We start from the raw sequence: 23080 nt of genomic DNA on the forward strand, positions 1-23080 counted from the left end.
CTGAGCTCACCTAGAGGATGGTAGGCTGGATTGCAGGGGCCAAGAGAAGCAGTGTGGGTGGGACCTCTTCCCAGCTCTCTTCAAACCCTACTGAGTGGGCAGCAGGCTCCTCCTGCCTCCTCTGAGGTGAATTCTGGCCCCTGCTGCAACTCCAGATGGTTCTCCACACATGGGGAAACCATCCAGACTAGTAGATTAAAATTAAAATTATTATAATATTAGAAATAACAATAACAGAAAAAGTAATAGCCACCTTTTAGTGAGAACATATTATGTGCTACACATTTTAACTGCTAATTCTTACCCCAGATATTATCAGCTCATTTTCCAGATGAAAAAATAGAGCCTCTGAAACATCAGCCTGAGGTGTTGTGAATGGTAAATGGGGGCTTCAATCTAGGCGGCTGATGCACTGACAGCATCAATGCCATTCACAGAGACGGCAAGCGTCTGCGTCCCCACCTGCTCCGAGTCCACTGTCAGGGCACAAGGAGAACAGGATCACCAGGACAAAGGAGTCAGGGCAGATATTCGGGTGAATTGATGAAATATGCTACTTAAATTTTTATTATTTGAAACAAAATCATAACTTAGAGAAAATAAACTTTGAAAATAAGAGATAACTTTAGCCTTACAAACCATGAATTACATTCTTCTATAACACACTCCTTGTTTTCATTATGCCACACACATGCATAGTGACGTACGGAGGCTTCATTTAATTTCTCCATGAGTCAGGCTTGTCCAGACATGTGTCTTCAAGCTGTATTTGAGGGCAGCGAGGGTAAATAGTCCCTGGGCCAGAAGATGCTCCCTGGGTCACCTCCCACTTGCCCTGTCTGCTGACCTCCAAGGAAATTCAGCCCTGCAGTTAACATCTGTGGTCCCATCGGCCAGGCTGGAGTAAAAAGGTACTTAACGCGCGCAGCTCGTTTTGCAAGGTTAGAGAGAATCAATAGGAGATGTGTTTAATGTGGTATCGCTATCAGGTCTCATCGCACTTTTAAAACTGCAGTGTCCACAGTGGTGTATAATCTTAGTCTCACGGTAAAGAGAATGGGTTGAGTGTGGTCTAAGATAGATATCACAGCCTCTTACAGACACACACAAAAAAATTGCAGCAGGTCCTCTGGAATTTCACTCTCGTTATCTTGTTCTTGTTCTCATTTTCCCTTTCTCCTCTTCTCCCTTTCAAATGTTCTCTTCTCCCCTCTCTCTTCCTCCCTCCTTTCGTTCCTCCCCTCCTTTCTTCTTTCTTTGCTCCTCCTTTCAATCTTCCTTTTAATTTCAGGGATTTGATTTGCTCTCATGGAAAATAGTCAGGACTTCTACAAACCGCCAGCGAAGCTGGATGACTTCCCCTCGTGTCCCCTTGCGCGCACACGTTGACGGTGAAATCCCGGCTTGGAAACGTCCGCTTGGGGGCGGCGCTGGTTAGAACCCATCGGCTTACAACAAAGCAGACTTTTCTATAAGCTTCAGTGAAATTATTTTGAAAGAGAAACTTGTCTGGACACAGCATAATTAAACGTTGCATATTGTTCTTTTGTTAAGTAGACCACAAAGTAAAATTCTTTGTTGATCTTAATGCATAACATATAATACCATGGGAAAACTAGAGATAGTAAGGTCAAAATTATATGATGTGTTGGTGGGGCAGTGGGGTGCTATTTAATTTCATAACAAAGCTTGTGGGGGAAACCGTAGTCTGTCATGGAATGAAGTGTCAAGAGAGATGTAAAGAAAGACAGCAAACCTTGCTTAACCAACCTCTATCAGCATTTGCACAAGCAACCCTGTGAATATTCACATCTGTAAGAACTTGCCCATAGAGTGCTTAGTATTTTGGTTTAAGAGTAAGTCAGCAATGCAGTCTAGTCTTATGTGTAGAGCGACTGCTGGGATAAGAGACTCAATCCTCTGGCTTGAAAACATACTGATAGTTACCATTGTTACAATTTTTAACCCAAATAGCTCAACTGGGAATATCACAGCTGGATTCTCTGCTGGGGCTGCTGTAACAACACTACACACTGGGTGGCTTAAACGACAGAAATGCGCTGTCTCACGATTCTGGCGCCCTGGAAGTCTGAGATCAAGGCATTGGCAGGGTTGGTTCCTTCTGAGGCTGTGAGGAAGAATCTGTTCCAGGCCTCTCTGCCAGCTTCTGGTAGTCTTTGGCGTTCTTTGGCTTGTCCATAGTGTGCTCCCTGTGTCTTCACGTCTTCTTCCCTCTGTGTATGTCTGTCTCTGTGTCCAAATGTCATCCTTTTTTATAAGGACATCAGTTGTATTGGATTAGGACCCACCCTAATGCCATTATCTTAACTTGATCATCTGCAAGAACCTTACTGCCAGGTAAGGTCATTCTTAGGTACTGGGGGGTTAGTACTTCAGCATTTTCGGGGGGTTACAATTCAGTCCATAACAATAGCCATTTGTTTTCATACCCACATGTTCACCACCTAACTGTTATGCTACATTGAGCTGGAAATACACATTGTGTATCCGTTTAGAAATTGACACTAAATTCTCTTTAGTAGTGCCTTAACTACTGCTGAATTCAGGAGCTTACACAACAAAAGGAAATAAAATTTCCCTTATTTGACTAGCTGGAGAATGAGCTTTTTCAAGGGCATAGGACAATGATTTCAAACTCCTCTTGTAAACCATAGTAAAAGACACCCTCCCTCAAATAGTAAACAATAAAATGCAACCCAGTATCACTTAAGAGCTATAACATCAAAGGAAATTGGCAGGTGAGTATTATTAAATGATTAGGCAAAGATGTAACACTAAAGGTGAGCAGAAACAAAATTGATATAATGAAAGAAAACAGGGGTTGCTATATTCTTTTCAGGCCGTGGAGAATTAAAAGAAAAAGTCATTTCCTGGAATAAAGAGTTATATTATTTTGATAATAAGTGAAATGCAGACAGAAAATATAAAAGCCATAAATCTTTATGCTCCAAATAACATTCCTCAAAATACAGTAATCATACACTCTTAGAGGCACAAAGAGAAGTTAATAGAAACACTGGGCTAGTGAGAGAATTTACAACACCTTCCTCCTCCATCTCTTACAGTTGAAGGATGCAAATATATGCCCCATGGTCCGGGAACGAGGGAATGAGGCTCCAAACCACACGATTGATTTATTCAGTCTACAGCAAATTCTGTGTCTTGAGGAGAACAGAAATATATTTCCTATCAAGTTTACAAGGAATATTTGTAAATAGTAACTACAGGTTTTGCTATATACTCATAAACTCAGAAAGTGGAAAAAATACAGACCAAAATTATCGCTCCATAAACGATTCTCTGAAAAATGATTGTGTTGAAAATCAAACACAACATTAGGAATTGTTCAGAAAATAATGAGAGTGAAAACATAGCCTGTCAAATATCTGGAATGCTGACAGAGTTAGAAACTAAAGCAAATCTGTAAAGCATATGCCCTTTATTAGAGAACCAGAAACAATAAAAATTACTAAGTGTTCAATTAAAACATGGAAAAAGAAAAAAAACTTAAGTAAAACAAAAGGAGAGAAAAAATAGCAGAAATTAATGAACTAGAAAGCAGATCAATAAGAGAATAAACACATCTAAGACCTGGTTTTCTGTAAAAAAAAAATAACTGATAAAACATGTAGCACGTCTAATCAAATAGAAAAGAGAGAAAATATATAAAATTTGGAATAAAAAATGGACATGACCAAAGATGAAAGTAAATAATGTGTAAAATCCTATTTTGATAAATTAGAAAACTGACTAAAATAGATTATTTTAAAGGAAATATAAAAGATGTAGGAAAACTGAATGAAGAAATAACTAGGGAAGGAAATTTCATAGCTGTCTAAAATTTTCTGTCAAGAAAGACAGACGACTTTCCAAATTCATAAGCCAATTCTTATACTGATATTCAAAAAAGTAAAATAGCCCAGAAAAATAAAACTACCGAGCAGGATCCCTTATGATTGTAGATTTAAAATTCTAAATAAAATATTAGAAATTTAATTTAGAAATGTATTCTAAAAATGTTACACTATGATTGAGAAGAACTTACTCTAAGAATGCAGGAATGATTTACTATAGTAATCTCAAAAGAACTCACTGCATTAGGTCAAAAGAGAAGGGGCACAGGGATATTAATTCATTAGAGGTAAAATGTATTTGATAATATTCAGCATCCAATACTGACTTTCTAAAATCTTATAATAAACTAGGAGTAGACATCAATATTCTTTACCATGATAAAGACCACTGTTGCTCACTTCCAGCCACTACCTTTAACGCTGAAGCAGTAGAGATATCCACATTAATGTCTGAAAAAAGAAGCAATACCTGCTATAGCCACTAGTTTTAAGAATTGTTCTGGAAGTTCTAGCAATGCAAAAATTTTTTAAATGATGAATGACAATCTACAAATACTGTCAAGAAAGAGGCAAGTTATTAGAAGTAGCACAGAAAATACTGAAACTTAACCGAGGAATATAAGAGGAGACCTGAATATAAGAACAGACAAACCAGGGCCAGCCCCATGGCCGAGTGGTTAAGTTCGTGCACTCCACTTCAGTGGCCTGGAGTTCGCCAGTTCGGATCCTGGGCACAGACCTGCACACCGCTCATCAAGCCATGCTGTAGTGGCATCCCACATAGAAGAACTAAAATGACATACAACTAGGATATAAAACTATGTACTGGGGCTTTGGGGAGAAGCAAAAAGAGAAGAGGAAGATTGGCAACAGATGTCAGCTCACGGCCAAGCTTCCTAACAAAAAAAAGAAAAAAAGAAAAGGAACAGACAAACCACATTTTGGGATAAAAGCATAAGAAGAAAATTGCCCCCAAATAATTAAAGGCATAATTAATTTTTTTAAAAATCTCAGTAAGATTTTTGAAAACATGGCAGTGAAAAACTGAAATACATTTGGGAGAATTAAATACTTAGTAACTGACCATCTAATGTGAGAAATACATACAAGTTGAGTTTAGAAAATATATGAAATTCACGAATATACAGTACAATTATATGTAGAAGCATATATATTATAATATAGTAAAAATGACAGAAACGGAAACAATATGAAAGCACAATAGAGTGCTAGGTACAGAAATGATGGAAAAGCCGTATAGAGATTTTAAGTCCGGCATTAAACTTCACGTACAAAAATATTACACCACTAGGTCATGTTCACATATTTAGAATGATCCCAAACCTGCAAATATATGTGCACTTAAACTATATATGTATTTATATATTTTATATTGTTATATTAATATATTTTATACATTATATATAATATTTTGTGCTGTCCCCATTTTTAAAAATTTTTGACTTATTAAAAAAAAACTGAAAGGTACTGTCAGCCAAAATTGTAACATGAGTACCTGGGCTCTCTCTAAATGGTATGTTTCTGGGTGGCTATTATTTTCTTCTTTGTGTTTGTCTGTATTTCCCACATTTTCTAGAAGGAATGCACTACAAAATTCAAAAAGACGTAATGTGTGAATAACACTAGTACCTTGCATAATGTTTCCTGACAATACTTCTCATTCTCTTTTTAATCACAGAAATCTCTGAAAATCTTATAAAATTGTCAGTGTTGCCCCTCGGAAAACCTCATCATGTGCAAATAAGTATCCAATTTCGCATCAACTTTTAGGTCTTATGGACTCGTTGAAGTCCCACTCAAGGATTCTAGGCAAAGAACCAAGTGTGTACAAGTTTCAAAACAATTCCTCTTGCACTGTCTCAACAGCTCCTCACCAAAATTTTCTAATGGAATAGCTACTGTTTTTCTCATTTTAAAGGTGTGTAAATTGAGCACAGGGAAGTTAACAACACACAGCTAATAGGGACAAAATCCACGCAGGTGGCCGTACCCGCTTGCCTTAGTACAGAGCATGTTATATTATAGCACATCTTGGCTTCTTAAATGCAGAATAGGATGTTGTCACATAAACAAAACCAGAGTTTGAGTCCTGATTCCCCCATGGAACTTTCGAAAATCTCTCGACTGCACCGTACCTTGGATTCCTCGTGAATAAAGTAGAAATGATAATACTTACCCTGCATAGCCCCCAGAGTTATTATGGAGATGAAATGTAAGGGAAAGCACTTGCAAACATAATTTATCTTTATTACTATTAGTACATAAACGTTTCCAATACAAATCTATTAAAACTCAGGCAGCACTGGCATAAGTGCTGATGGGATCCAGGTGGGAGAGAAAAAAAAAGGACAGAACATCTTACTAAAAGGCAATTAAAATGTGCCATTCTTGTTCAAAAAGTATGTCTCCATGAGTAATTAGCAATCTATTGTGCTTTGAGCCATAGTTTGTTGGCAGACCTCTATTACGTCAGTTATACGGGGCCATCCTGTAAGGCCAATCAACATAATGGGGAGCTCCCTGCTTTAAAACATGTTTGCTTTCGGGGCTGGCCCTGTGGCCAAGTGGTTAAGTTCGTGCGCTCTGCTGCAGGCGGCCCAGTGTTTCGTTGGTTCGAATCCTGGGTGCGGACGTGGCACTACTCATCAAACCACACTGAGGCGGCATCCCACATGCCACAACTAGAAGGACCCACAATGAAGAATATACAACTATGTACTGGGGGGCTTTGGGGAGAAAAAGGAAAAATATAAAATCTTAAAAACAAAAAAAACATATTTGCTTTCCCAGGTATCTGTCTAACAGGTTAGTGTGATGTAATTTTAATGGTTAAAATTGTAAGTTAATTTCTAAGTCTTTCCACTGCCTTCCTCATAGGCTGGCTGAGAAGGAAAGAACAATGAAGGCGCATACAGGGATAACGGAGCTGCACCCCATTTACTGTCGGAGGGCATTCGCTCTCCTCCATACCCCTGACACTGTGCCTTAGACAGGGTAAGTCCTCCGTAAACACGACTGCATTGAAGCGGGTGAGCGAGATGCTAAGCTGGTGCTGTCTGAGAGGCTCCGACAGTAGAAAGCTGGGTGTCATTTCACCTCGATGGAACTCAGTTTCCTCTTCAGTTGTCTGGATATCATGAAGTCTGTTTTAATGTGGAAAATCCCTGTAAACTCAATGGACCATCAACATGGAAAGCATCATTTTTTAAGGCATTTGGAACTTTCCTGAGCCAGTTCCTTCCAACATCTTCTTTATCACATGTATTCTGTGACATCACCTAATGTACTTAACAGTCCATCCCTAAAACTGAACTGAAATTCATTACCAACACTCTTATTTGGTTTTTGCTGATTGCACTCACCTACTTAGCTAGTCTTTGTTCTCCCTTCACCAGGGGCTGGGCCATCTGGATCAATTATCTATTTTACTTCTTATGTACCCAACAGAAAGGCAGCGAAAGCTCAAACACGTCATGTGATGATTCTCTCATCCTTAGTCATAACCCTTCTACAATTGCTGGGGAGAGATGGTTATACAGCCCATAAGTGTGTGATCACTCACGCCGCTCTTCTAACCTCTAAATGGAGTCAGTCCTGAGGGATGGATAGAATTTCACTGCGTTTTCCCATTTCATTTGTATAATGAAATCATTGTTTGGCCTTCATTCTGTACTTTTGCCCTTTTTGATCTTAAGGTGGACCATGCAGTAGCCCTCTCCAATTTCTCTTGGAAAACTAGGAATGTTAAATGGACTTTCATCAAATCTCAGGAAACATGTTTGTTTCCTAAACATAACATACCAAAGAAATTCCTCCTCCCATTGCATTATGCATTTGTTGTTTGCTTGCATGTATTTATATATAAACATAGAAGTGAACCAATACATAAATCTATAATGTGTGAACTTGACAAAATTCAAACCATAACCTGAAAATGAATCACTTATCATCATTAATCAGGTCATGTTATCAGATTATCAGGTGTGATCAGATTCAACCCCAAAACACAGCGTGAGACAAGATTTTAGTCTTTGCAGGAATCACCTGGAGCACCTGTTAAAACAGACATCACCAAACTTCATGTCAGCCCTACTGAGTCAGACTCTGGAGATGAGGCTCAGAGTTACCTGTTCTTAGAAAATTCTGAGAAAGTGTTGCCATGGAGAACTGGTTCAACCCGGTTCCTGAGTAACACCTGTATTTTCAACACTTTAGGGGACAGCTAAGGTTTATCCCAGAGAGTCCCTATGGAGGAGAAGCTCCCACCTGGACTTTGTTGACCTTGTTCCAGATGGGAGCTGCTAGACACCATCTGACATCATATCTCAGCCTCAGAAGTTGAATCCTGTTGGGGAGGAGAATTTGCCACCCCAAAATGTATCTCTTTGGCTTGATTATTTTTAAGAACAAAAGACTCAAGAAGAAACTTTGACCTCCCCCCTTAACTGCCTAAAAGAATTTAAGATAGAAGGCCTATTTCATGAAGGAGCTATACCATACAAAACTATGGTATAATACGAACTTGGTGTAGTAGACAGGGAGGAACCTAGTGAGGCCCATTTGATCAAGGTCCTCCCCATGTCCCATGATCTTTGCAAGGCATGGCAAACATTTGGTTACCAAACATTTGCTTTTCTACCTCCTTGTGAATTGCCTTCCTCCCCATCGAAGTCCCAAACCACTACCCCCAAAAATCCTCCTTTGTCTTTAGCTAAGATGTTATTGAAGGTGCAGCTTTGGCCATTTTGGCAAGTTACTCAGTTTTCCTGGGTTTCTCCCATGTATACATTATTAAACTTGTTTGATTTTCTCCTATTATTCTGTCTCATGTCCATTTTATTCTTAGACAAGCTAGAAAATCTTGGAGGGCAGAGGAATATTTCTTCCCTCCATACATTCCTAAAGGATTTCAGGCCACTTGGAATCTTCTTTGTGATGGAACAAAATTGTGGGTTTTAAGGCAGCTCTGTTTAGAATCTGCTTTGCACCCTTCTCTCTCCCCCCAAAAAACAATGAAGTGTTCCCTTACTCAATCACCATTGCATTTTATTTCCCTAAGATGAGTTTTGCCAACATCACATCTCATGAAATATAAGGAGATTCTCCAGTTTGAGATAGCGTTGACTATCCTAGAAATGATGGTCTGGTATCGTGTAAAGCTTGCCTGTGATGACCAGGACACTCTCACATAGAGCCTGCAAGCATTTTCTGAGTCTCCATGCTCCTCTGTTGCTCTCCCCCATCTACCAACTCTTTGGAAAGAGAATATAGCAAATTCAAGAGAGTAAAGAAGGCAATGAACTTTTTTCAGTCATTCTTTATTCTTCACCCTCCTCTTTTGGAAAATTCTATGGTTAGAAGTAATGTAAACAGCCATATGCATTGTGCTTGCTGGAGCCTACTGAGTGTACTCTATGATTCATAACAATTACCTCATGCAGCGTAAGACTTTTCGTTAGAATGGTGACATTTATCTTACTGACCCATCACTTCTGTGTATCACCAGTGACTCGCCATTTGATCTTGGGTGAGTAATTTCAACTATCTGTGGCCAATAGCAACAGTTCCCATCCATTCCAGTGTAAGAAGATTAATGAGTTACAGCCAGTGAGGACTTTGGGGCACATAAGAGGAACCCAAATTTTTCTTAAGTAACAAATATTCTCCCCCAAATGTGCTGACCATTATGTTTTAAAATAAATTTGAGAAACCACCAAATGCCAATAGAGGAAAGTTTCCTCTGAGATGTATACAGATAGATGTGGCGTTGCTTGAACTGCTGGCTCCAGGTGTGTCCATCCCTAAGCAGTGAAAAGAACTGAGGTCCAGGAAAAAGGAATTTGTTTCTGAGTCAGAAGTTCATCTCAGTGGCCATGGAAATGAACAACTAATAACACTCTTCTCTCTCTCCCTCTCAATATAAATCAATAGAATTTCTTGTATGATGAATAAAAATTCGGAGAGCCCTGAGGAAGCACATACATGCTGGTTTTATCCTCTGGTGAACACAATACACACACACACACACACAGAGATACATTCACATCCCACATACTCTTACACACACTTACAAATTTGGCACCATGATGGCTCAGTCAGTACTTCTGAATCATCCACAAAAAATAACTGTCTTTAGTGCAAGTGACTTCTTAGGAAAATGAAGTCATGTAGACAGCTATTTGCAACCAACTCTTAGAACTGAGTATAGTATTTCTCTTTAAGTTTTAGATGCCAGAGTTCAATGGAAAATTTAAAAGACCCAGCAGATTTTTGTTTCTCATTTCATGAAAGATGCCTGGTTGTTAAAGGATTTTTGTCAGTCTTTCCTCACAAACTCACTGAAAGGTCTAAATGCTGTTTAATTGAGAAAATATTCACCTGTATTATAGAAGGTAGGATGTTGGATGCTTGAAACATCCATTAGCAGATATAAAATGGTGGCCAGGTCAGGGCAGCCTGAGAGAATAGCCTTCATGAGTGGTTGCTTATGGAACAAACAGAGGTAAAGTTTTGGAAACCAATTTGTTGGTTTGTAACCAAAATCTCCCCAATGTTCAATGGAGGGCAACAAGAAGGAGAGTTTTGAGTAAATTATAGAATGTCTACTTAATGTAAATACCACTGTGATAAGCAAGAAGCCCAATTACCAAACAGGAAAAGTCATGTGGCATCAAGTTAAATGAAAAAGCCAACACATAAATCAATGGATCAGAGAAGAAACATCAGAAATCAACATATCTAAGGGAATTTAGATTTGGGTAAAGATGGTAACTCAAATTAGTGGGGAAATAATGTATTATCCAACAAATTGTGTTGGGGCAACTCAGTAGCTATCAGAAAAAGTGTATTCCTCCATGATACTTACACCAATATAGAGTCCAGAAGAATGAATGAAAATTAAACCACAAAAGCACTAGAAGAAAGCATAGAAAAAATATTATAATCTCAAAATGAAAAGTCTTCCCAACTATAGTATAAAACCTAGAAGACAAGGGGCTGGTCCTGTGGCTGAGTGGTTAAGTTCACACACTCTGCTTGGGTGGCCCATGGTTTCGCCAGTTCAGATCCTGGGCTCAGACCTAGCACTGCTCATCAGGCCATGCTGAGGCAGCATCCCACGTAGCACAACCAGAAGGACCTACAACTAGAATATGCAACTATGTACTGGGAGTCTTTGGGAAGAAGAAGAAAACACAAACAAGCAGAACAAACAAACAAGCAAAAACCTAGAAGACAATACGAAATTGATGAATCTATGTAAAAGCATGTTTTTATATGCCCCCCTCCCAAATAAACATCATAAAGGAAATCAAAAACAAAAAACATATCCAGAAAATATTTGCAACTCAATTTAAAGGGCTAATTAATATATAAAGAGTCCTTAAAAATCAATATAAAAATTCTATATAAATCAACATAAAAAACTCTCTATAAAAATCAATATAAAAAACTGAAAATGGCCAGATGCTTGCAAAAATTTATAGAAAATAAAATACTGTTTTTAATCATGTACAAATTTTCTCAACTTCACTTATACTAAAACAGACAAGTTAAAACCTCCAGAAGATACTGTATTTTATCTATAAAATTGACAAAGATAAAAAACTTACTGACGCATTATGTTTGGGGAAAATGAGCACTGTCATGCGTTGCTGGTGGGAGGGTACTCTGGTAAACCTCTATGGAAGGGAGTCAAAATATAGAATGCTCATACTGTGGGACCCAGCACTTCTGTTTCTGTGAATTTATTACACAGATGAGTTTTTTTTTTTTTTTCTGAAGAAGATTCACCCTGATCTAACATCTATTGCCAATCTTCCTCCTTTTTTGCTTGAGGAAGATGAGCCTGGAGCTAACATCTATGCCAACCCTCCTCTATTTTTTTGTTTGTAGGTCACTGCCACAGCATAGTTGGTGAGTGAAATAGGTCTGTGCTCGGGATCCAAACCCACAAACCTGGGCCGCCATAGCGGAGTATGGAACTTTAACCACTTGGCCACAGTGCCGGGCCCACAGACAAGAATTTAAAGTTCCTATACTCCAAATTCAAGAAAGGAAGAAGACGATTGTTCTTTGGCCATAGTCCTAAGTCATAAACAAGTCACCCCTGCAACCTTTCTCAAAGCCATCTCAATCCATCAGCGAATATTTGACTTACTAACTGCACTTCTTAAAAGCCAACCGCAAGCAACAGGTTCACACGCATTGCCAGGGGTACACAGCCGAAGGTCAGCCAACCCCTAACCACTCTCACTTCTGAAAGTCTGTCAGTCTCTGAATTCAGTGCTTCCCAAAACCCTATAGAAGATCAGCTTTGCTCTCTTTTGATAGAACTTTGTCCAATGAGCACTCTTTTCCCTTGTTTAGTGAGAAATAAAATCAGGTTTTGCTTCATGTATTGACGGATAGCCTTTTCCTGCAGTCCAAATACTTGTGCATATGAGAAACAACGTATGCACAAGGATATTCATTAAAGCATTGTTTAATGTAGAAACAGATTAGAAACTATGTAAATAATCTAAAAGGTCCATTAAGTTAGAAAACCAGAAACAGCAAACGCCTCCTTGAAAAGGAATGAGTTGTCATGAGGCAAAGGAGGGAGGAAAGAAGAGATACACATTTTATTTAATCACTTTTGTGTTTTTTAAAATTTTGAATGTATTACACATTAAAAGGTAATTTATTTAAAGCCAGAATTTCAAATTGCACTTGTAAACGAAAAGAAAGCACATGAAATTGGTAGCAAAACAATAATAATAGTTATTTCTAAGTAATTGGGGGATAGTTTTCTAAAGGTCTTTTTCCCTAAATATTTTATGATTTTGTGACATAACATTATTTTAAATTGGAACTGTTTATAAATGTCATGCTGGGAATCACACAAAAATATAACAAACGCAATCATTCCATTCCAAGTTGGCATGTAACAAAAAAATAGGAGTGACATAAAAGAACCTTATTTATTAGGAGAAAGAATCTAAAAGAAAGGGGGAATTAGAGCAGCTCATGTACATTGCGTGAGGGAAACTGACAGAACAAGACCTTCAAGAAACTTCAAGCAAGAGCCCAAAAGCTCAGCAGAACCTTGAAACTAGAGCTAACATGCCTACTCCCAAAGGCTCCCCAGGGAGTCACTTTTGAGACATTGTAACTGAGAAGCTCAATACAAAACTTAAAGTTTGTAACAAATAGACATTACCTGTCCATTTTTTAAAAAGTAAACCTAATAAAGAGAAGAGAAACATTTTGCTTAATTTTAAATTAGTTCTCTCTTTCCCCAAATACACTAAAAACAGAGGGAAAGACCCAGCAGTGTCAACTTACAGAAGCCAGAATCTGCTTACAGCACAATACCCATCAGAAATAACATCTCCCGGTGCCAGACTTGCTGAGTCCGTCAACTATTCCGAAAAAACAACTTCTAATTTCCTTACCGTTGGGCAGTGTGATCTTGACAGGTTGAGATTTTTTCTTTCACCAGATAACTCTCTAAAAGAGAGAGAAAAAGTTAGAACAAATTAAATAATGTTGCTTAAGGGCTATCCTGACTTGTTGAATTGAAAATAAAATAGTATATTAAAACGTCCAAAGTACAAACAACTATTTTTGTCAATCATTTAACAGTAACATATCACTCCAACTGTGCTGACTTGATTGATGAGACTAGTTGCAGAGTTTCAGGTAACCATGAATGCTAAAGAAACTTACTAGGTGTATTTTATTATTCTATCACTTAATACAAGTTTAACCCAGTCCCCCTATTCCATATTTCATTTATGGCCTTGAAATACTTAACATGGATTATATTAATTATGGAAAAAGTAACTAGGCATAACAAGTTTTTCTTTCATGGTTTGTTCATTGTAATTGATGTGTTCACCCAAAACCTTGACAAATAAGACATTGGAAAGACCCAATTATTAAACTGGTAATCTGAATTTCCTACTGAACAAAGTGTTGTAATTTTTAGGACTAATAAAAGGCAAATATTCCAATTTAATCATATTTATTTTCAGATTTAAAAAAATCACTTAAATAATCACTTCTATCTAGACTCATCCATTAAAGTTTTAGAATAATATCAGTCTTATACAATTTATAGTTTTTAAAGTTTTCTCCAAATGCCATCATCAGGCAATCCGGCAACATTATTGCAATTAAAAATATATATGACACAGTTTCATTTTGGGGAATCTGTAAAAAGAACATACCATGGTGCTCATTGCAGCATTGCTTACAGGAGACCAACAACTAGAAACCATGTTAATAGCCATTGCCAAAGAAATGGTGGAATAGGCCTAATGGTCAATGCTACATTGACCCACAGAATATTAAGCAATCACCAGAAACAATTAAGTAGCATTATACCAGATGACTTGGAAGAAATTTGTCAGTGATTTTCAACTGAGAAAAGCAAGATGTAGAAAAGTGTATGAAATGGTACCTTTTGTGAAAAGTAAGTTGTCAAACCAACTTTCATATCAAAGGCTTCCTACTGGGAGTGATTTTGCTTGCTATGGGACATTTGGCAGCATCTGGAGATATTTTTGGGTTGTCAAAACTGTGGGGGGAGGGTGCGACTGGCATCTAGTACAATGCACCAGACAGCCCCACACCAATTACTTGGCTCAAAATACCAACAGTGCTAAGATTGACATACCTTCCTGTACATGGGGATTACATAATTTTATAACTGAATTATGTAATTATGGAAAACATACGGCAACCCCACACTAGGTTGTCAGGGTAGCTCATTCCCAGAGAACTAGGGGCAGGGATGAGGGTGAGATGCTGATGGAGAGGATGGAGGGATGGATGGAGGTGCCCTTGCTAAGACCAGCATCATGACGTGATCTTATTTCTCATGTCTATATCAAAAGAAGAAACAGTGCCACCATCAAATCAACTTTGCCGTGTTTATTCTTGTTCCTTAGATGCAGCTAAGTGCAGGCAAAACTTCCATGAAACCACACAACAAGCCCAACTTAGAAGAAAAACCCAACTTAAAAGGCATCGAAGCTGGAGACGTGATAGCTTTGCGAGCCTAGCCTTTGACAAGTCTCTGTGTGCTATCGCTTGGATTCAATTGAATAATCCTGTCGCACTCAATTAATTTGAATTAACCTCACCCTCTTCCATCCTTCATATCAGTAGTTTGGTGTTTTTATTACACCATAGGGGATTCTATTTAGAATAGAGCAGAAACACCAAAAACATGGTGAGTGACTCATTCACTTTGCATAGATGTGAGTTTGGTTGTTTTTCTGTTCTTTTCCTGTGGTTAGCTTTTTAACTTTTATCTGCTGGCAAATACATAAAATACACGTCAAAATGGGTATTCTGTGTGATGCCGGACATGAACCACACTTACTCAATGTCTTTTGTGAATTAAGAAATAGTCCTTTCTGTTATGTCCTAAACTCTTAGTCCTCAGGTGTTCAGCGTAGATTTTTGCAAATGCATAAAGCAATGGGGTGCTCTGGGTAAGTCCCTCTCTGATGGAAGCCCTTCTGAGCTCTGTATATAGCCCTGAGTGCTGGGCAGGGGAGGGCCCAGAAGACATCTTGAAGGAAATGCTGCTGCAGCAGACACAGCAAATCCCAGAGGAAAGTATTGATTCCTACCACGTTTGGTATGCCAGGTTCTTGCAGGCATGAAACACCAGGACCGCAGGCAGGCACTATGGGAGGGCAGACGGATTCTCACCAGTCATCTGAAAAAATACTTTTCGTAATCCTATCTCTAGCTCTTCCCAGACCCTTAGCCCTTGATTCCACTTCACATCCCTCTTCCTTTGGAGTCTTTGAGCAGCCAGGCCTGACTTCATTCTCACTCCTTCCTGGGGTAGCTAAGTTCTCTTTCCCCCACCTCTTGTCCCAACACCCCCTCTTCTCTCACTCCCATCTCCATGCCCATTTATATGCACCATTTGTTATCTGATGTCCCGTGACCGTTGTTGCTCCCCTGACTAGACTACGCCAAATTCCTTTGATGCCCATTCTGTTCTGACTTCAAGGTCCATTTTAACTTTCTTGTCTATGTCAGAAAACCTGGGTTATAAGCATACAGAGAACAGCCTCGCACACTGGACCACAGTAGCCAGTAGGTTCCAACACCCCAGCTGTCACTGTCCATTGGTAGGTGTGCCAGGGCTGGCAGCAGTGCAGGCAGGGTGGCAGTGGCAGACATGGCTGCCATCTGGTAAGTCCCCAATACTAGTAATAAGGGGCTTTTCCATGATGGGAGAAAACCTAGCACACCTGTGCCTGTTCCGTATACCTGACGTGTAGTTAAGTTTATGGATATATGTGTCATTGTAAAAATTTTTTAAGTTTTCTGTATATTATGATGTTCTGACATTTTAAAGAAAAAAAAAATTCTGGCTCCAATTCTTAGATATAACAAAGAGTCCTGTGGAGAACATGTCTTTGATATGTAAGCTAAGCTATCCAGAGCCACACCCTCTCTGTCTGGCCCGTGAACCCCAGGAGACAATATTCCACTACCTTAATCACCGGGGGGCCAGGTACCAGGAAACTAGGACCACCTCTATAGCCTAAAGCCCCCCAAAATTGTTCAAGCTAGCCAATCCCTGACTGTTCACCCTGCCCCACCATTCCTTTCCCAAGGAAACTCCGATAAAAGCCGTGGCCCAGGTTCTGCTCCAACACTTGTCATCTGCCTCCTGGCCACCTTGGTGTCCTTCCCACATGGCCCTGTGCAGTGTGCTCTGCCTCCTGTCCCTAGGACCTGTGAATATAGTAAACTTTGTGGGGGTTTTCCCTGAGCCTCTCCTCAGTCTTCTCTTGTGGCCACGCCTGGCTGACCATCTCATAAGAAAATGCAAAACGTATTTATAAACACATATATGAACTACATCTGTAGAACACATAGAATGTGGAGAATACCAAGGGTGTTTATGACCTGAAGTCAAGGACCCAATAGAGGCATCTTCTTGTTGCTTCCACATTTTCCAACAAAGTCTAAATTCCTCCCTGCCTTGTCCTCCTTCCTTAACATTATATTACGATAACTCTCCAAAGGGCCACCTGTAACATGATTCTTGCCAACTCTCCGGGGTTCCTTCAGTGTATGCAAATATCCACCCAAATGCCACCTCTTCCGAGAAGCCGCCTATGATATGTCCGGTCCTGCCTCCTGGCTGTCCAGCCTCCATCACTCTCTTTTCCACTGCCCAGCATTATTTTCTTTAAAGCTTATGTCACCATCTGATGCAACGACACTAATGTGTACTGGGTTGTGTGATTCCTGCCCCCAAATTCATCCCCTCTCCATCTTCGTTGGGGACACAGGGCAAGGTGTGAGGCAGAGACTCAGCATAGGCTCACGGAATTCTAATCGATTTTCTGTACAGATGAGGAAGAAAGGCCCAGAGAGATGGCACAACTCAGCCGAGCTTACTGAGAGAATTGCAATAACTGAACATTTTATTTGAGTCCAGAATCCCTTGTTTTTAAGTATTGGCTCAAATTGTTTTGTTTTATTTTCCTTTTCAGAAAAAAACAAAAAGTAACTGATGGGGACCGTTCTTCCCCAAGGGAAGCCCACAAAAGCAACTGTATATTCTATGAAGAACATAAATATTTCTTAGTCATAAACCAGAGATTTTCAAGGAATTCTCAGGAATTCTGAGCCTTGGCCTTCCTCTTCCCATGGTGAACTAAGAACCACAGAGCCTGTTGCACACACAGCTTCCGTGAAAATCCAAGGGCCATGTGTGCTCCCCTTAAATATATCACTGCTCTTCATGCTAAGCTTCATTGCTTCAGCTTCCAAAAAACTCACTCTGAAAAATCAGGCTTGGAGTGAATAGCACCTCAAACCAAGTCCCCGGGACAACTAACCACCTTCCCTCAGCGTCCCCACATTCTTCTATGTTTTTTCTAGTCTCTCTTTTGGTTCTTTCTGCTTTTCGTCTTCACGATAACTTATGGAGTACATATTTGCATCCCAATTTTAAAGATGAGAACTGCTGAGTCTCAGAGAGATTCAATAACTTGCTCCCTGATAACACAGCTCACCAGGATGGCTTGACTCCCAAATCCAGGGCATCTGTTTATTTCACAGTAAGTCATTCTGATCCCTTTTGATTTACATGAAATGCACAATGCAATGGGCACGTAGCAGGTTAACTGTTTGAATCTTTGTGAACTGTGGGCAAGTTACTTGACCATGCTAAGCTTTAATTGTCTCACTCAAAAAATAAAGAGAAAATAGTACTGTTCTCATAAGGCTGAGGTAGGATTAAATGAGACAGTGCACATGAAAAACCTGTTAGCCTGCGTCTAATTGATAAGTGATAAGTAAATGCATTATCTAGGAAACTTGGCAGAAGGGTGGCAGTGTGTATATCTTCAGGTCTGTGTAAGTATGTGTCGGCCTGGTGTCAGTCCGTGAACCTCTGTGTGCAGAAGCTCTTCAGATATGAAGAGGTGAGAATCCTGAGCTGACTTGACCCTGGAGGTACAGGCTGCAAGTGCTACAATCCTGGATCTTCTCTGAAGAACCAACTCCCAGCCATTGACAAGCTGGGATAACTAAGAAAGCCATGATCCCAGGACCAGCTGGCTGGTAGCAGCATCTGACAGAAGAGGATGGTAAGCCAGAGCACTTCAGGAAACAGTGGAGCTGATGCCAGTACCAATTGTGAGAACGAGTGTTCTCAAAATCCTGGTTTTCTTAAAATGCTACTATGCCCTTTTCCCAGTGAGTAGGGTGGACAGACTTAGCAAGTAAAACTACAATATGGTCAGTTACATTTGAATTTTAGATAAAGAATGAATATATCTTTACTGTAAGTATAACCCATGCAGTATTTGGTAATCTTTCCTATCAGCGATGCTGATTTCTCTCCACCTCTTCGCCAGTTTAACCATTATAGCTGTGCCTGTGTTTGAGACTATTGGTCTCCAGATGTCACAAGAATGATTGATCAGGGCTGGCCCTTACAACACCAAATCAAAGAAAGATTCATGAACCCTATTGGGAAACCAAAACAATATTGCTATTGCTATTCTTAATCTACCCTGCAGTGGCAATGAAAATCTCTCATTCTGCACAAGGGAAATGTCTCTTAAATATAAGTTTTTAGGTTTTTTTTCTTAATTCTTAAAATACATATTCTTCTCATTAAAATACCAGACTTTTAGGGAGGTTATATTTCTTTCTTCTAGATTAATAAAATAAACACTTCAATTTATGTTTTTAATCACTCCATCCCCATATGAGATAACTATTCATCCTGATGGAAATTTCCCACAAAGCCAGTGCTGTTGTAGTCTTCACTATCAAAAGTTATGCATATGGTCTGCAAGGAATTACAAATATTTAAGGTTTTGTAAGCATTGTGAGTCCTTTAAAAGTTTGGAAACTCCAGATTTGTATGAAAGACTGTTTCGAAAGGTTTTAAATAAGTGTCTATGAGTCAAATTCTCCATGAAATGGGGAAAAGGGCAATTTATCTGAACAGGGCAATACTATTTCAAAAATTCTATGTCCAACAGTTTTGAGGTACCACTAGAGAAGGCCAATGAGAGAATCTGTCCTGTTTTTGAACCTCATTCATCTCTTTATTTTATGCATATGTGAATTTCATTTGATAAGCTTGGACCCTCCTCATGGCGGGAGCAGTTAGTTATCAATGCGCAAGGCCCTGATACTTAACCTTCAGAGTGGTGCTGGAGCAGGAGTGCATTTAACAATTGTTATCTGAGAATTCTGTCTCTATGAACCAGCAAACCTGTCAAGGGACGGTTTGCAAACTATCTTGTGCAAAGAGTCCTCTGAGGTGCTTAACTGAGAGTAGACACCTCCAGAGTCTATTTCTCTGCTGTACTGTTTCAGTGGGCTGAGGAAGATCCCGGGATCTTGCATTTTAACCACTATCCCATCTGACTCAAGGGCCAGTGATTCTCCAAACACACCTCTCACACTCTGAAGAACTGTGTTGTACCCTCTAGAATCCACTCACAGATCTATAAAGATGTGGGCAAAACTGCAGGGACAACTTTGAGAATGGCCTACAGATTTCAGATTTCAAGAGAATTTCAATTCAGGGTTAGAGAGAAAAGTGATCCTCAGTTCAACATCAGTAGGATGCTTCAGATACCATGAGCTTTCAACAGCTCCTTCTTGTTCTTCTCCAATTCCTGGGCTTGGTATTAAAAGGGGAAAAGTCAAGGTTGAGAATTAAATGCAGAACCTTTCAGAAACGCTGCCTCTGCAAACAGGCCAGGGAGAAATGCACAAGGGGCCAGGACCGGTGGGCCTCCTGGCCCTGAGGCACCGAGCTGCCTGCTCTAGACTCGGGAGCAACATCTAATGTCACAAAATCCTCCTCCTTTGAACAGTCTTTCTACCTCAGACGCCTCCCACAATCATAGCTTTTCTCCCACTGCTCCCTTCTGACTTAGAGAAGTGACCTAAAATAGCAAATTCAATTTTCCATTTGTTGCTCACTAAGAACATGACCTGCTTCTATCTTTAAATGGCCACAACGTCTTGACACAGTTTCCTTGAGTCCTCTCAATATGACTTCTTCTAGAACATAGGTCGTGTTATGATGCAAACAAAAAACTGTTGCCAAGGACAATAAAAGTCTTAGCTTCCTGCAAATAGTGAAGATGAGAAAAAAGTCAGAGCTCATGGCGGCAGCGCTTTGGTAGAAAAGAGCTCGGCTCAAAAGCCTGACAGCTTGGATGTGAATCCTGGTTCATCCTCCACTAGCTGACTATTGTTGGGCTTCTGATTCTTCGTCTTTAAATCAAAGAAAATTCCAGTATCTACCTGCTAGGGTTGCCGCGAGGTTTAAATGAATCAATTGATATCAAGTCCTTAGGAGATATGTGTTAAGTGCTCAATAAACATTAGTTACCACCATCACCGTAAGAAGAGAATGTTCACAGAGTGTTGATGACTCCTGTCAATTCCATGGACAATCATAACAGTCTTTTGCATCACATGAAATAAGAAACAGCTATTGGCAATTGCTAGTTCCTTCCATCCACTGGCCACGCTGTGAAATCCATCCCTTTTCTTCCCTAGAGCATGAGCATATATGCAGTGTCTGAACCCAGACTCTGTTATCCCTATATTTCTTAAACCAAAGTTGATTTCTAAGTTGATTAATTAACCATATTTTTTGCTTCAACTTGGAAAGCAATTTCTTTCTCTGAAATGAAACAAGGATTCATTCTTCTCTCTGTCTTTCTGTCTTCCTCTCTAATTCTTGCACCTTCTGTTTTTCTCACTCTTTCTCTTTCATTCCTTGACACTCTTTCAGTTTATCTCTCAGTCTGTCTGTCTGTCTCTCTCTCTCACACACAGACCATTTTGAAAGAGAAGTAGAATATCAAAGAGAACATACCTAACAGCCTAATTTCCCAACATAAACATTTTCATCTTATTTCCTATGGCCCTTCCACCTATCCATGTGAATAGAACTGAGAAATTCTACAACCCTGGGAAGCTGAATGACTAGAAATATGCTTGCAACAGCCAATCCTTAAAATTCTCTTATTCTGTCCTTCCCCTTTCTCTCCCTTAGCTATGTAACAGACACATGTAAGGCTGAATGTCCTGGAAAAGACATGATTTACCCACAGAGAAGCAATGTTTTCTCTCAGTCTCAATTGTTATTAAGTACTTTGAGGTCAACGTTCAGTAAGATGAGCTATAAGTCACCCCTTACTGTTCCTTGAGTTCATTGCCCTTGAGACCAAAGAAAAGAAGCCAGAAAGTCCCAAATCCTTTCCCTGGGGCTGTATCTGAAGACGTCACACATCTAAATGGAATCTCAGAGGCCCATATGATGGAATAATGAGAAATGCTGCAAAGGAAGCCATTTATTTTTTCCCCAGCTTTATTGGGATATAACTGACATATAACATATGTAAGTTTAAGGTGTATGATGTGATGATTTGATACATATATATATTGTAAAATGATTACCACCATAAGGTTAGTTGACACCTCCATCCCTTCACATAATTACCGTTTTTTGTGTGTGGAGACAACATTTAAGATCCGTTCTCTTAACAACTTTCAAGTACATAGTACAGAGATCATTTAAAGATACCGTGAGCTGAGTAGTAAAGCTTTAGGACCCTGTGGATTTTTTTTAGTGGGAGAAGGCAGTTGGGGAAGAGAAAGTAGAGGAGAGATGGGCTGAGGTCATAAAGTCTTACTCTGATGAGTCAAAAACATTTCCTAGAAATCAGGATGGGAAGTCAGTTTTTACAGGTTCTAACATTTCACAACTTCTAAGATGCGCAGGTGTTTAAAACGGACTTTTTCTTTCTTAAACAATATCTATCTGGCCTCTGGATTGCCAAGAGGATCTGAGCTTGCTTCGCTGGGTCAGGATACTTATTGTACCCAAAATTCATGGCAATGTTTTCCCACAAGAACTGCACAATGGCCAGGCTCTCTGGAAATTTAAAAGATCTCAGAATGTAGGATAATCTTTGTTTAATAAAAATCTCTTTAAAGGCTGTTGTTTTACAGTGTTAATTCCTAGAATTACAGAGAAAAAAAAAAACCCCTGAAATTTCAAGTTCATGCAGAAGTGATTAACGACAGTAGTTAGTACTTTCCAACATTGTATTCTGTGACTCTGATACAAGAATTCCAGCAGAAATAAAATATTTTCCTCACATTTCTACAACTAGGGTTTCAAAAAAAAAGAACAGCCCAAATATAATGGTTTACCCAGTAAACCACAGCCATATTCATGTCTATAAATCTAAGTGAGTTATCCAATGTAAATTAGGATGTTTTCCCCCAAGTGTTTATAACACCCATAAAGAATGGTGCGCAATGGAAACTTGACACCATATATTTATTCCCGTAACAATCTGAGTTGAAAATGAAGAATGCAACTGAAAGAAATAAAATGCAACACAAGGAGAGAATTATTTTTACATTGTTCCCCTGAAACAATTTCCTCTTAGAAATTTCTAGAAATTTAATAGCTTTATTAATGAATTTATTAACTTAATAGTTTATTAACCTGTACTGCCAGGAGACATTGCACGGAAAATGCTAGAGTAGAATGAGACCTCTGTTTCACTTGGTTACTCTCAAATTGAACAACTGGTTATCAAAAGCCGTCTCACATATTAGTTGCTCAAAAACTTCCTCTACTTATTGCAAAGCCCTGAAAC

At 39.3% G+C, this 23080-nt stretch overlaps 1 long non-coding RNA gene across 1 annotated transcript; it reads left to right on the top strand.

The window, feature by feature from the left end:
• Positions 1-777: 777 nt before the first annotated feature.
• Positions 778-8711, top strand: LOC139079851 (uncharacterized). Its single transcript, XR_011533820.1, has 2 exons — positions 778-911; positions 6774-8711. It is a non-coding gene; the product is annotated as an uncharacterized lncRNA (long non-coding RNA).
• Positions 8712-23080: the final 14369 nt, after the last annotated feature.

This window comes from Equus przewalskii, chromosome 27 (genome assembly GCF_037783145.1).
Source record: "Equus przewalskii isolate Varuska chromosome 27, EquPr2, whole genome shotgun sequence".
In the NCBI taxonomy this organism is placed as follows: domain Eukaryota; kingdom Metazoa; phylum Chordata; class Mammalia; order Perissodactyla; family Equidae; genus Equus; species Equus przewalskii.